The sequence below is a fragment of the Sarcophilus harrisii genome, chromosome 4, assembly GCF_902635505.1.
Source record: "Sarcophilus harrisii chromosome 4, mSarHar1.11, whole genome shotgun sequence".
NCBI classification, from domain to species: domain Eukaryota; kingdom Metazoa; phylum Chordata; class Mammalia; order Dasyuromorphia; family Dasyuridae; genus Sarcophilus; species Sarcophilus harrisii.
In genome coordinates this window covers 238,162,960-238,178,050 of record NC_045429.1, presented here as the reverse complement: position 1 = coordinate 238,178,050, position 15,091 = coordinate 238,162,960, and positions in this window count along the sequence as shown.

The window sequence follows — 15,091 nt, the reverse complement described above, 5'->3', positions numbered from 1 at the left end:
GGTTAAAGTGATGGTTTTTCAGCAATCAGTCCTTTTCCCATTGATGTAAATCATAGACTACACAATTTAGTGGAAAGAGTAGTAGATGTAGTATTAGAGTAAGTTAAAATTGACAGCACTGTTACTATTTGCATGATTTAAAGTAAGTAGCTTTATATCATGGGCTACAGTTTTCTTATTTAGAAAAGAAAGGAATGGAAGAGGTTGAACTTTCATCTGGTGTCAGGGAACTAATTTTTAAAAACATTTTCATAACTATTTCATTATAATTGGTTTTCTTTTTGATTCTATGAATTTCATTTTATGCATATCTGAGAAATCTTTTATTGGCTTCCTCTGAATACTAGAAGGGTTCATGACACAAAAAGTTTAAGAATGATTGGGCTAGATGATCTCTAAAGACCCTTTTAGCACTAATTATACAACCCAGTTGTACCTCTTTTTAAGCTATTATTGCCAAAAAATGATTGCTTAGTGGCTGACCTTAGCTTGGTGTACATCTCTGGATTTATCTAAGTTTGTCCTTGGACAAGAGGCACATAATCAATTTAGGGCTAATAGAGAGTTTTCAGAGTGCATGATGGATTAGATCAGTCTTTGAGAATTCAAGATCACTTGCATATGCTACATGAAGTATTGGAATAAGAATGAATAACATGCAAAAATTCCAATATTATATCTTGCATCTTTTTTAGTCCTTCATTACCTAACTTAGCCAATTGTTTTCATAATATTTGAGGGAGCTATGATCCCCTAGAACTAAAAAAAAGTTCAGTACATGATATATTTAATCAACTATCTCAACTAGAATAGGTAGGTGAATAGTGCATTGTGCATGGAATAAAGAAGATCTGCCTTCAAATCTGACTTCAATCACTAAATTAACTGTTTACTTCAGTTTCCCCAAATGTAATATTGGCATAGTATTGGCATTTACCTCCTAAGATACTATGGGAATAAAATGGGAAAATAGCTGTAAAGTGTTGCATAAAATTTCAAATATTGTAAACATGCTAGCATCAATAAAACTACCTGCAGGGTCTTCATACTATTGTGCAAAAAGTTATAGCCACAGAATCACAGTATCTCAGAAAAACAAGGCATTTTAGTAATTATCTAATCTAAGCTATACTTGTACAGAAATTCCTTTCTAAGAGCTCTGTTAAGAATTAATTCAATTTCCACTTGAATACCCTTTATGATGGAAGAGAATTCACTATCTACCAAGGCAGCCTATTTTACTTTAGGGCAATTCTAATTGTCAGAATTTTTTCCTTAACAGGAGGGAAGTGTTAACATGTCTTTGTGAATCCACTTATTGCTCTGAATTCTTTCATTTATGGAATAAGGTTGATGCAGTCTATCGGGAGACAGTTATGGCTTTAGAATCCCAGTTTTACTTTAATTCTTTTCTTTATTTTTTAAAAAAGATGTCTTCTTTTCTTCCTTCTTTCATTCCTTCCCTCTCTTTTTTCTTCTCTCCTTCCCTTCCCAATTCCTTCCTTTCCTCACTCCTTCCTTCTTTCACTCTCTCCTTTCCTCCCTCTTCCCTTCTTTCCCTCCTTTTTTTCTTTTTCTTTCCTTTTTTCTCTCCTTTCCTCCCTTCCTCCTTTCATTTTTCCTTCTCTCCTTCCACCCCAACATCTATATAAATGGAGAAGCAGTGTATTTTATCAGAAAGAACATAGACCTTGGACTTAAAAGACTAGGAGCCAAGTTCCAGCTCTATTGTTGATAAGTTTTTGGATGTTAGGCAAATCACTTTACCTATTTGACCTCACTTTTCTCATTTATAGAATGAGTGTTCTGGACCAATATGAGTCCTTCATCTCTAACATTTAGTTAGATCATCATTATTTTCTCTGTGCAGTATATGTCATTAAATCCCAGTCAGGCCTGCTATTATTTTTGGCCTCTGGTTTTGAGGACAACTATCACACTATCTTTTGTGATTCCTATTACCTTGTACAGTGGAAACATTCAATAGTATAGGCAACAACAATGGAATAATTTCTATGGAATTTTACTTTAATGTTTGCCAGAAAGATATTTTTACAAGTTTCTTAACGTTCTTGACAAAATGCTGTTAGAGCGGATGTTCTACTAATTATTGTTAATTTTGTTTGCTTTCTATATTCTATGCCTGTAGCCAGAAACTATGGCTCATTTTACAAATTGGATATATTTGTGCCTTGGCTGTGATCTGTCTTAGTACTAAGTTTTCCTATCTTGTGATCTATTAAGGACATGGAGAATTGTATAGTTAGAAAAAAAGAGGACATGGAATATTCACTCATTCTTAAATTTAATTTCTATTTCAGTTATCTTGGAAAGTAACCCAAACCATGAGATAACAACATCTCAAAAGGAAAATCATTTGGGTTATTTAAAGCAATTCAATACAATCAAATGCTTCTTCAGCATTAATCAACATTGTCACACAAGGGCTGTTTCAAATCATTAGCATCAAGAATTAGGTTGAATAGGCTTTTTTTTTCATAATCGTTAGGGAATAAGCAGAACTTTCAAAAACCCACATTCTCCCTTTTAATTACTTTAGCCAGAATAAACTGCAAATGGGATCTTCATTTGTTTGTCAGTGTTTTTTACTTACACATTTTTTTAGATAAGAAGAGAGATAGGCATACCAACTAGCCTTGGTGATAGGACCCTTGCCACAATTTTTAAAAATTGCAGAAACTGTGGTCCCTGCAAAATTGGAACTCATCTGCATCTAAAGTATGAGAATTCAAATAAATGTAATTGCTCCCAGGAATGTTTAGGAAACATTATTGGGAACATGTCATTACTAGATGTTTTCAAATATAAGAAACTTAATTGCTTTTTATAATTTCTTTTGAGGTGAAAGAAACATTTTAGGAGAATTTTCCATGAAGTACAAATACTAGATGGCTCATTGCTTTTAAGTAATTATCAATTATCTCTTTAAAAAATTGATACTATGAATTTACTATTAATGCTGTTCACTAGTGGATTCTTGTGAAATAATTAATTGTACCAGAGTATGTGTGTGTGTGTGTATATATATATATATATATATATATATATAGTCTAAAAGAAATGAGCATTCTTTCCAGTTTGAATTTTCATAATTTTTTTTAATTAAAAGGAATAGGAAGTATAGTTCAACACTAATTTTATTTATGTCAATTTATTATTCTTGTCTAAGTAGATTTTACAATCTGGATCTGTCTTAAATTTTGATTTTCTAATATACATGGGAGAAAAATTCCATATTGAAAAACTCTTAAACTAACCACTTTTAGATTTATTGTAGTTGTTAAAGGAGCATGTCTCTTTAATTAACTTGTAGGCTCTAAAAATACACACAAAGTAGATAGAGAATATCCTCCAAGGAATGTATTCCTTTTGAAATTGTTTCTTTGATTGCTGCCTTTTTAATTTTACATTATCTCCACTTCCTAAATTGAACAGTTGAGGAGAAACAAAAGAAAACAATGCTGGCTTTTGATTTAGATGTGTTGTATTTGAATTCTACTTCTTTTACTTATAATCTATATAACCATAAAGTTACTGAGTCTTTCTGGGCCTCAATTTATGTATGAAATGAAGGGGTTAGTACAGATGACTCCTAAGGGTTTTTTCAACACTGAATTCACAATCCTAAAATAGGCCTTCCTCTCCAAACCAGTGAGTCAGTACTTTGGAACAGTCTTTAATAAAGATACAAAAAGTGGTCAAACAAAACCTACTCCAATATATTTATTGGGCTTAGCAGTTTGTGCATTGTTTCTCATGCATAGTCCTCCAGCCCATTGTTATCATCCATTCTTTATTTGGAAGAGAAACAGTGGCAACAGAGGTGATGTCTTGATTTGCACATGAATTGATTTAAGTGAGGCAGAGTTGCACAAAGTGGTCAGGCTCCCTCTTTCTCCCAGAATCATTTTAGTCATAATGGCAAGACAAAATCATGGTGACAGTCCATAGCACAGGATATAGTAGATGACTTTGATAGCTTTCATCTCTGATTGAACTCTAAGCCCTTCAAAGCATCTACTTCAGATGCCTTCATGGCCATTGGAACATGTGGCCCATTCTGCCAGGGGATGCTTTCACATGCATGGGATAGATACCCTCTCACTCACTGATAGTTCTGAAACCTGCTGATTACCTTCAGCCTTGATTTAGCCTATCTGTCAAGATAGTTTACTATAGTATGGTTATTGCACATGCTACAGCTTCTTGGAGTCACAGGTGAGAGTTGGTGAAAAATGGATACAAAAGGTGAATGAATTGCCAAGCCTATTAATGAAGGGAAGGAAGGTTTTAAAAAATAAAACTAATAGATCTCTATCTTCCAAACATATGCAAAGATAGTCCCCAACATCCAATCACACAAAACCCCATGTTCCAAAATTCTCTTCCTTCCCTCAGCACAAGTGCATTGGAACTGACCTGAATCACTCCATCACCAAAAAGAGCCACGAGGAAGGACATTTTTAAACCTTCTTTGGTACCAAATGTAATTTTAATTACAGTGTTCAATTATGTGGTTTTCCCCCAAGATTTTATTAATATCTATTTTGACAATTTTTGTTAAATAATTAAGAAACTTGCATTATTAAACTATGAGATAAGAATCATCAAAACTTTTTTTAAGTGAAATGAAGTTAAGATTTGTAGACACCTTCCAAGTATTTTGATCCAGATCCCAATCTTCATATAGCTAACACATTTGCCCATTTTTCAGATATTTATTCAACTCTCCCTTCCATTTTGAGAGAGTTCCCTGGAATACATCATCTTTTTGTACTAAAAATCATGCATTCTATTTAAAAATGTCAATAATAATATATGGAATATAATGTCATGTTTAACAGGCTTAATGTAACAGAGACAACTTCCCTCTGGAATAGCAAGTATAAACATATTTTGTAAACACAGATTATTTTTCCCTCTTAAATGTGAAATATATATTCTAGATTTAGTCTGTCTGTATCCAATACTCAGTTCAAAGAACTTATAAAGATAAAAGTAAATTTCATCTAACATTTTCTTTAGGTCCTAATCTAAATTACATTTCATTATAAATAAGCCTTTGATTTGTTTCCTTTTATGATTATAAATATTTTATATGCATTTCCCCAAGAATATAAGTGATGGAGCTATTTGAGATCACCATTGTTTTTCATACATGCAAAGAGAAGTGGAATATTGAAGTAATAATTCATATTTACTCTTAATATCCAATAAATCCAATGATTTTTATATTACTTATAAGATACAGAAACAATGTGGTAGAGTGGATGGACAGCTAGCTTTAAAGTCATCAAAACCTGTACTCAACTCTTACCTCTGATACAAAGTGGTTCTAGACAATTCTCTAAGACTATAAATTGCAAGGAAAAGTGCCTTCCAATGATAGAGGGTGTTTCTGACATGAGTGATGTCATAGGTTCAGTTTTCCAACAAAATGTAAATGCAAAATAAAAATTTCTTGATATAGTTTGCAAATCAGCTTTGAAGGTAATTCCTTCTATCCCTATCCCTTCCCACAAAACTTCATCAGGGATGTCTAAGTAATTGCATCCAAAGGATTCTTCTGGCTATAATTACATGGATCGTTGCCACAGTTTCTCCTCTCATTTAAGCAAAGTCACATCCAAGAGATAGTAAAGAATTGACAAAACTACCTCAGCCAAACTTGTTGACCATTTTAATCAAATGATGATATCCAAAAGTTTAAGAAGAATAAGAAATGTATAGCCTTTACAAATTTATGTTTTATATTTTTATTCATTCATTCTCGTGCTCTCTTTCCTTTTTTTTTTTGACTCATTCCTACTTGATGCAAAACCAGCTAAAAGACTGACTTCCTAACCATATAAGGTCAGTGCAATTGTGAATTAAATGGGTTGATGAAGGACAAATAATTTCTTCCCACCTTCCTTCCTTCCTTCCTTCCTTCCTTCCTTCCTTCCTTCCTTCCTTCTTTCCTTCCTTCTTTCCTTTCTTCCTTTTTCTTTCCTTCCTTCCTTCCTTCTTTCCTTTCTTCCTTCCTTCCTTCCTTCCTTCCTTCCTTCTTTTCTTCCTTCCTTCCTTCCTTCCTTTCCTTCATTTTCAAACTGAGTAGTGATATAGTAGCAAGAAAATCTAATGAGAAAACAGAGTGGGTCATCTTTCCAGGCCAAGAGGGCAGGAAATATGGAAAATATATGAAAAATAATTGTGAAGGTGTGATTAGATGTGAAGGAGAAAGTACTGTCATGAAGGCTGCACAGTAGAGAATGTGTAAAGGGTCAGGAGTAGAGTCTGAAGTAGAATGAAGACATGACTTGCCTGGGGTTTCTAGAAGGAAATCACCAGAGGAAGAATCCACAAGACAGATTGTACTTTCAGAGTGAAAAATCCAGGTACAAAGTGAACTTCTAGGTGAGGAGACTTCAATATCATGGCAGAGAAATCTAGAGTACAAAGGAGAGCCCAGAGAGGAACAAATAAAAGTAATGATGTTACAGATTGGGAAACAAAAATGAGCAAAAGTAAGTTTTTCATTGGGAATGAAGATGTTACATTCAAAAGACTTGTCAGCTGGGGATGATTGATATGTCTTAAACTTGTTGATTAGTTAGGGGTATACCTACCCTCAAGCATATGAAGATTTTCCTCAATGGAATTTGTAGAGATGAGAACAATTTGTTCCAATGGCCAAGAAAGTTGTTGAAGCAGGTACTGTGGAGTTCTTAGAGCTTAATCTGTCTTCAAAGACACCATGGTCATTCATTGCATTCTGGATCATTACCAGTCATCTTGACTTCTGTCTTGCCTCTGGATTTCAATGACTTAGGAAGAAAATGTAAGAATGATAATTTTCTGCAACTCTGTCTCCTTAAATTGCATTCACCTTGGAGCCAAGAGCCTATCCATGATGTCACTGGTAATATTTGAAAGTGAAGGATAAACAATAACATTCAAAAGACAATGAAGAAATCAGCCTGACTAGAGTGGTGAGTTCATGTTGGAAAGTGGTTAGAGTTAGATGAAGTAAAATAAAGTCTGATCATGGAAAATCTTGGATGTCAGGATAAATTTTTATTATTCTTAGTGGCAATAAAAAGTCATTGAAAGATTGAGCTTGAGAATGTGACATGAAATAGGTAATTTAAGAAATCAAATCTGAGAGTGGTATATTTGAAAGATAAGAAGTGGCTAGTGCTACCAACCAAAAAGAAAGCATATAGAAGGTGCTCTAGCTGTACCTGATGTAAAACTATATTATAAAGCAACAGTCACCAAAACTATTTGATATTGGCTAAGAAATAGATTTGTTGATCAGTGGAATAAGTTAGGTTCACAGGACAATAGTCAATAACTATAGCAATCTAGTGTTTGACAAACCCAAAGATTCCAACTTTTGGGATAAGAATTCACTATTTGATAAAAACTGCTGGGAAAACTGGAAATTAGTATGGCAGAAACTAGGCATGGACCCACACTTAATACAATACACCAAGATAAGATCAAAATGGGTCCATGATTTAGGCATAAAGAATGAGTTTATAAATAAATTAGAGGAACATAGGATAGTTTACCTTTCAGACTTATGGAGGAGGAAGGAATTTGTGACCAAAGAAGAACTAGAGATCATAATTATTCACAAAATAGAAAATTTTGATTATATCAAATTAAAAAGTCTTAATACAAACAAAACTAATGCAAGCAAGATTAGAAGGGAAGTAATAAACTGGGAAAACATTTTTACAGTTAAAGGTTCTGATAAAGGACTCATTTCCAAAATATATAATTGACTCTAATTTATAAGAAATCAAGCCATTCTCCAATTGATAAATGGTCAAAGGATATGAACAGATAATTTTCAGATGAAGAAACTGAAACTGGGACACTGATGCATTGTTGGTGGAGTTGTGAATGAATACAGACATTCTGGAGAGCTATTTGGAATTATGCCCCAAAAGTTATCAAACTGTGCATACTCTTTGATCCAGCAGTGTTCCTACTGGCTTTATATCCCAAAGAGATACTAAAGAAGGGAAAGGGACCTGTATGTGCCAAAATGTTTGTGGCAGCCTTTTTTGTAGTGACTAGAAACTGGAAAGTGAATGGATGCCCATCAATTGCAGAATGGGTAAATTGTGGTATATGAATGATATGGAATATTATTGTTCTGTAAGAAATGACCAGCAGGATGAATACAGAGAGGCTTGGAAAGACTTACATGAACCGATGCTGAGTGAAATGAGCAGAACCCGGAAATCATTATACACTTCAACAATGATACTGTATGAGGATGAATTCTGATGGAAGTGGATATCTTCGACAAAGAGAAGATCTAACTTAGTTCCAATTGATCAGTGATGGACAGAACCAGCTACATCCAGAGAAGGAACACTGGGAAATGAATGTGGACTACTTGCATTTTTGTTTTTCTTCCAAGGTTATTTTTACCTTCTGAACCCAATTCTTCTTGTGCAACAAGAGAACTGTTCGATTCTGCACACATATATTGTATCTAGGATATACTTTAACATATTTAACATGTATAAAACTGCTTGCCATTTAGGAGAAGGGTTGGAGGGAGGGAAGAGAAAAGTCAGAACAGAAGTGAGTTCAAGGAGCAATATTGTAAAAAAATTGCCCATGCACATGTTCTGTCAATAAAAAGCTATAAAAAAAAGAAAGCATATAGTAAAGAAGAAAAGACTTGGGGAAATGAATATAGGTAGGAAACATTAGAAATTCAGTATCAGAGTTGTCATAGAAATAGAAAAGACTGAATTTAGAATTATTTTGCCTAAAGAATATGATGATAATCATGTAGATGATATTAATGCTGATGATAATGATGACGAAAAAATATAACCAACATTTATATAACACTTACCATGTGTCAGGCATTGTAGTAAGCACTTTACAATTATTATTTCATTTGATTCTTACTACAATAGGTACTATTAATGTTATTGTTTCCATTTTATAGAGGAGATTGTGTTAGAGAGTAAGTGACTTGCTTAGTGTTATATAGCTAGTAAGTGCCTGCCTCCTGAACCAGTATTCTAGCCATTATAACACCTGCTTGTCATTAAGTGAAACTATAAAACTTTATGATTTTTGTGGCAAATTGAGAAGAATGAAGGAAAGGGAAGAGCTTAAGATAATTTCTATATTTACAACATGAGGAACTAGAAAAATAATGATTAAGAATAATGATAACCATTCTATGGTTACTCTGATGTTAAAGCATTCCATCATAATCATATACCACAACTTGTTCAGTGATTCCCCAATTGATGAGTGTCCCATCAATTTCCAATTCTTTGCTACCAGAAAAGAGCTGCTTTAAATATTTTTGTACAAACAGGTCTTTTTCTTTTTAAAAAATTTCTTTTGGGATACAGACCTAGTAGTAGTATTACTGGGTCAAAGGATATTTATGATTTTTTATAGGCTTTTGGGCTTATTTCCAAATTGCTCTACAGAATGGTTGAATCAGTTCACAACTCAACCAATAGTCCATTAATATATCAATTTCCCCATATCCTCTCTAACATTTCCTTTTCTGTCATATAAATTGATCTAATAATTGCCAAGTCGTACTTCAGAATTGTTTTAACAACACTTCTGCAATCAATAGTAATTTTGACCATTTTTTCATATGACTATAATAACTGATTACTTCATCTGAAAATTGATTGTCTATATCGTTTGGTCATTTATCAATTAGGGAATGGATTTTTTTAATAAAAAGAAATTTGACTCAGTTCTCTACATATTTGAGAAATGAGACCTTTATTAAAGAAAAATTATTTTAAAAATTTCTTCAGTTATTACTGCTTACTATATTTCCCTCCATCCTATTTGCCTTGTCCCCATTTTTGCTATTCTCTCTCTTTTACCCTGTCTCCCCCTTAAGTGTTTTGCTTCTGAGTACTGCCTCCCAATCTACCCTCCCTTCTATCACTCCCACCTTCTTATCCTCTTCCATTTCTATTTTCCTATAAGGTAAGATAGGTTTCTATACTCAATCGAGAGTCTATGTTATTTTCCTCTTTGAGCCAATTTCAATGAAAATAAAGCTTATACATTCCCTTCATCTCCATTTTCTCCTCTACTGTAAAAGTTTTATCTTGCTCTTTTGTATGAGATAATTTTATCCATTCTACCTCTCCCTTTTCCTTAGTCCCAATGTATTCCTCTTTTTCGTCACTTAATTTCTCATTTTTTTAGATATCATCCCTTCATATCCAACATTTTGTGTTGTTTTTATATATTCCTTTTAACAGCTCCAATAATTGGAAAGTTCTTAAGTTACAAGTATCATCCTATGTAGAAACATAAAAAATTTAACCTTATTAAGTTTCTCAAGATTTCACATTTCTGTTTACCTTTTTATGCTTGTCTTGAGTTCAATATTTGAAAGCCAATTTTTTTTCAGTTATGGTCTTTTCATCAAAAATGCTCAAAAGTCCTTTATTTTATTAAATATTCTGATTATTATCCTAACTGCAGCTCCATAATACTTGAATTATTTCTTTCTAACTGTTTGCAATATTTTCTTGGGAATTTCTGGGAGTGTAGAGGGCTGAAACTCCAAAAAGGAAAACTTGAATCAGACAATGGAACACTTAAGGCTAATTACTTGTTTGATGTGGGGTAATGACTTTATTAGCATATGTTTGGATAAATGGTTCTTCTCACAGTTGGTGCTTGCTGAATGTTTGGTATTAAGATAATTGTAGGCAAAGATTGGGGGAGAAGCCAGAGTCACTTGGTGGCAGGACAAGGAGGAGAGAGGTTGGTGACTGTGGACTCCAGAATCCAGGATTCTGCTTGCCTGACTCCTTCATTTCTCCCCTTAAAGGCCAAGGTGTTGGAATCTTTACTAAAGTGTTAAGACATTACTTTATAAAGTGTTAAGACATTGGAGTTAATTTACTCTTAGAAAGAATTATTTTGGGCCAGAACCTGAAACAAGATACTAAGTGGAACTGATTAAACAATGCTTGTATTCATACCTTTAGAGAGCTCATAAGTATCTAAGTACTCAATGGATTTCACACGAGAATTCAGGGCTGGCTTAGTCTGAATTCACACCTCTCTCAGGACCAGAGAGTACTGTGGGAGATAATCCAGAATCCCTCTCCCTCCAGAGGGCGGAGTTAACCTTTCGGAGATCACATAAATGAAGGAAGCTCTTGGAGCAAAAAAGGATTTTCTCCGGAACATCAACAGGGCTCTGAGGCAGAACACTCTGGAAGAAAAGACTACTTGCCACAGACTGGAGATTGTGAAGCCACGATTTGGAGCTGGCTGGAGGCTGAAGAAAGCAGAGGCAGAAGCCAAGGACAAAGTTACAAGATCTCTTGGAGCCAGGCAGAGAGATAGGCCTCAACTAACCGGGCTGAATTTGGAAGGAAAAATAAGTGTTTGCATTTTTAGCAGCTGGCTGCAATTTTGTAATAATTATTTATTTCAACTGAGACTAAGGCTGCCTTCCAGGAAAACCACCACATTTTAATTAGGAAGGGAGATGAAAAGCACCAAAGGGAAGTGGGGGTTGCTAGTGGGTTTCTGGGCTGAAGGGTCTTATTATGCACAAACCCATCAGCATGGGAGGTATTACACAAGCACATAGCAATAACGCAGAGGCTATTAGGGATGGCTCTCCCCACAGTCAGTGCAGGCTCGATGTGGTGTAACAAACATGAATTGTACACGCAAGTGGCGGAATAGCAAACAATATAAATCAACATGGTGTTGGAAAAGATCACCAAAAGTCCTAGAAGGAGGGTATGTAAACAACAGTCACATATACACCTTCTTCAGCAGCCAAGAGATAGTCCAAAACCAATCTATTGTCCATTGCTTCACATGTCAGGGAATCCAATGCCAAGGACTTTAATTTATCCTGACTCTGGCTTACCCTGAGGCCCTCCAGGGAGCTAGCCTGTATTTTTCATGGGAGCACTGGAACTTGGCTATAATATTCTGGAAGTTTTTATTTTGGGATCTCTTTTAAAAGGTGATTGGTGGATTCTTTCAATTTCTATTTTGCCTTATGGTTGTAGTCTTTTCCAAGCTGTTAATTCTTATTTTATGATTTTCTTGTATCACTTTCATTTCTCTTAACATTTTTTCCTCTGTTTCTCTTATTTGATTTTCAAAATCCTTTTTGAGATCTTTCATGGCTTTAGGCCAATTCATATTTTTCTTAGAAGTTTTGGATGTGGGAGCCTTGACTTTGTTATCTTCTTCTTAGTCTGTGTTTGATCTTTCTTGTTACCAGAGAAACTATCTATGGTTAGAATTTGTTTTCTGTTGTTTACCCATTGCCCAACTTATTTCTTAGCTTTTAACTCAGCTAAAGTAGGGCTCTGCTTCCAGAGTGGAGAAGGCATTAGCTCAAGCTTCAGGGATTTTGTGCGGCTGTTTTCAATAATACTTCTTGAACCTGTAAGTTTTTAATTTTTACAAGTTGGTATGATCTAAGGAGATGTATATTTACTACACTTCTGCTCTGTACTCTGGTCTGTGAGTGATCACAAGGGCTCTTTTTTTCCCTGGCACTGTGGTTGAGGTCCTGTTCTTTATTGTGGCTATAAGTTCTGGTGTGCTACTGCTCTTTACTCTGTAATTTCCACCAAGACTACGAATCAAATCTGAATTTGGGCAAAGCAACAAAGTCCTTCCCACTGCCACCGGAGTGGCTTATATAATCTCTTTATGACCAGTTATTTAATTGCCTCACTGAGAGCTCCAGAAGCAGCTACTGGTGCTGCTGATTAATTCACTATTTCCCAAGACTTGTTCCTGCTTTTCTGGGGTCTGGTCCATTCTTACCCCAGAGCACCAGACCTTTCTTGCACTGGAAAATTATTTCATTCCAACCTTTCATGGGTTCTGCCGCTTTGGAATTTGTGTTAGGGAGTTATTTAAAGGTGTTCAAAGAGCTTTTAGAGAGAGCTCATAAAGTTACTGCCTTTTCTCCACTATGTTGGTTCTGCTTACCCCTATACATTCATTTATGAAGAACCTAAGGACAGCTCTAATAGCTATAGGGCAACAGGTAAGAGACATACACAATGTTGTTCAGCTTCTATTTCCACGTAAGCTTGGAAACTATGAATATTATAAGTATTTTGTAGGTGAGGGTTATCAAAGATGTTTTTAAAATTTTGTGTATTGGTGTAACATTCAGATTTTTTTTGGAAAGAGTTCAGTACATGGTAATGGTTTGGTATAAGTATAATTTACTGATTTTTTTCCTTGGCATTTTGAGACCCGTAATTGTAATGTATAATTTGTAATGTTTATTATATCTGTCAGACCATGAAAGATAGCAAACTCCTGAAATATAATTTTAACTGTAAAGCATTCCTATGCATTCAGAAGGTGCTAAATTTTTATAGCCAGCAGCAAAGTATTGCATTTTTTTCTATCATTTTCTTTCATAATAGAGGGTGGTTGTTAAGTCAGGGATACGGAAGGATAATTTTTCTGTAATATCTAGTGGGGAAAACTTGATACTGAGTTACTATAATAAACATATTTTTTCCTATAAAAATCTGCATGACTCAGCAAATTTTCAGCTTCTTTTTTGCTTAACTTGATGCAAATATCACTCATGGAAGGACTTTTTGTTTTCTTCTTGGAGTTTCATAAATTCTATCCAGAGGTAAGCTACTTGGGGTTATATTCAAGAAATCCAAAGGGCATGCACCTATTATTATTCTTGACTATTATTTAGTGAAGCAATATTTCTTGGTTCCAAAAATAATTGTAAAGAAAAGGAATTAGTATTTACATAATAATTACTATGATCCAGGGAAAATGCTAAATATTTTATAAATATTATCTCATTTGATTCTCTGAATAACTATGAGATGTATATACTCTTTTTCAGTTAAGGAAATTAAGGCAAAAAGAGTTTAAGTGATTTGTATGAGTATTACACAGTTACTGTCTGAGTTTGGATTTGAACTCAGGTTTTCCTAGTTTCCAAGAGTTTTATCTTTTAAGTGAATATATGGAGTGTTCAAGTAGGACTAGCACCTCTGTTGTGAGGGCAAGACAAGTAAATCCTTTTCTGGGGTATTCATCTACCTTTGATGTCTACCTGGAGCTCAATTCTCATCTGTGATTCCAAGAAGTTATAGCATGCATAGTGGTCACACCCTTAGTAGCCTTTTCAGCAGACTGACCAAACTAAATGAAAGATTAGTGATGGATCCCAAGCTTGCTGATGGGTTAGAGGGATGTCTATCCTAAACATGGAAAACATCCCCTGGTGGAATGAGAAGTGAAGGATTTGTTCCAACAACTATGAAGCACCTGAAGCACTGGCGAGTGCTTAAAGATTGGTCAGATATCAGAGATGCCAAAATCATCCACTGCATTCTGGAACATCTCCAGGTATCCTGACTTTTTTCTTGCCATTGGACTACAATGCCTCTGGAATAGAGAGTTAGGCTGATAAATCTGTGTAACTCTACCTCACTTAAATCCAATTCATGTACAAGTCAAGAAAGCAATGGTCCTCTTTGAAAATTAAGGACAAACCACAAACATGCACTGAGGCTGCCTTGGTTTATTTTAATCATTTTGGATGTGCTCTGAAAACCTGTCTGTCTATCTGTCTCTGCATTTACCTACCTATCATCTATCCCCTGTCTCTAGTAGTAGGATGTAATACATGATTGTTGACTATTATCTATTTCTATTTTTAGTTTTAATAATCAAACTAAATTAGAAACATTTTTTCAGAGACAGAAATATCTGAGAATCATAGGTGTAGAGCTGGAAGTGAACCTAGGACAAATCTTATCTTTTTACTGATGAGGAAAATGAGAGCTTGAGAGGTAATTTGTCCAAGATCATACAGGTGGTAAATGATATAACCAGGATTCAAATCAAGATCCTTGACTAGAAATTCAGTGCTGTTTCCACTGTATTATCTGCCTCTGTACTTTCTTCCCAAGGGAAGAAATATTTCAGTGTGTCTTAAAAAAACTATTAGGGTATTTTTTCTGAGTTTGGGGTATACATAGAGGGAAGCCCTAGACTTAGAGGAAAGTTCTAGAATGATAGA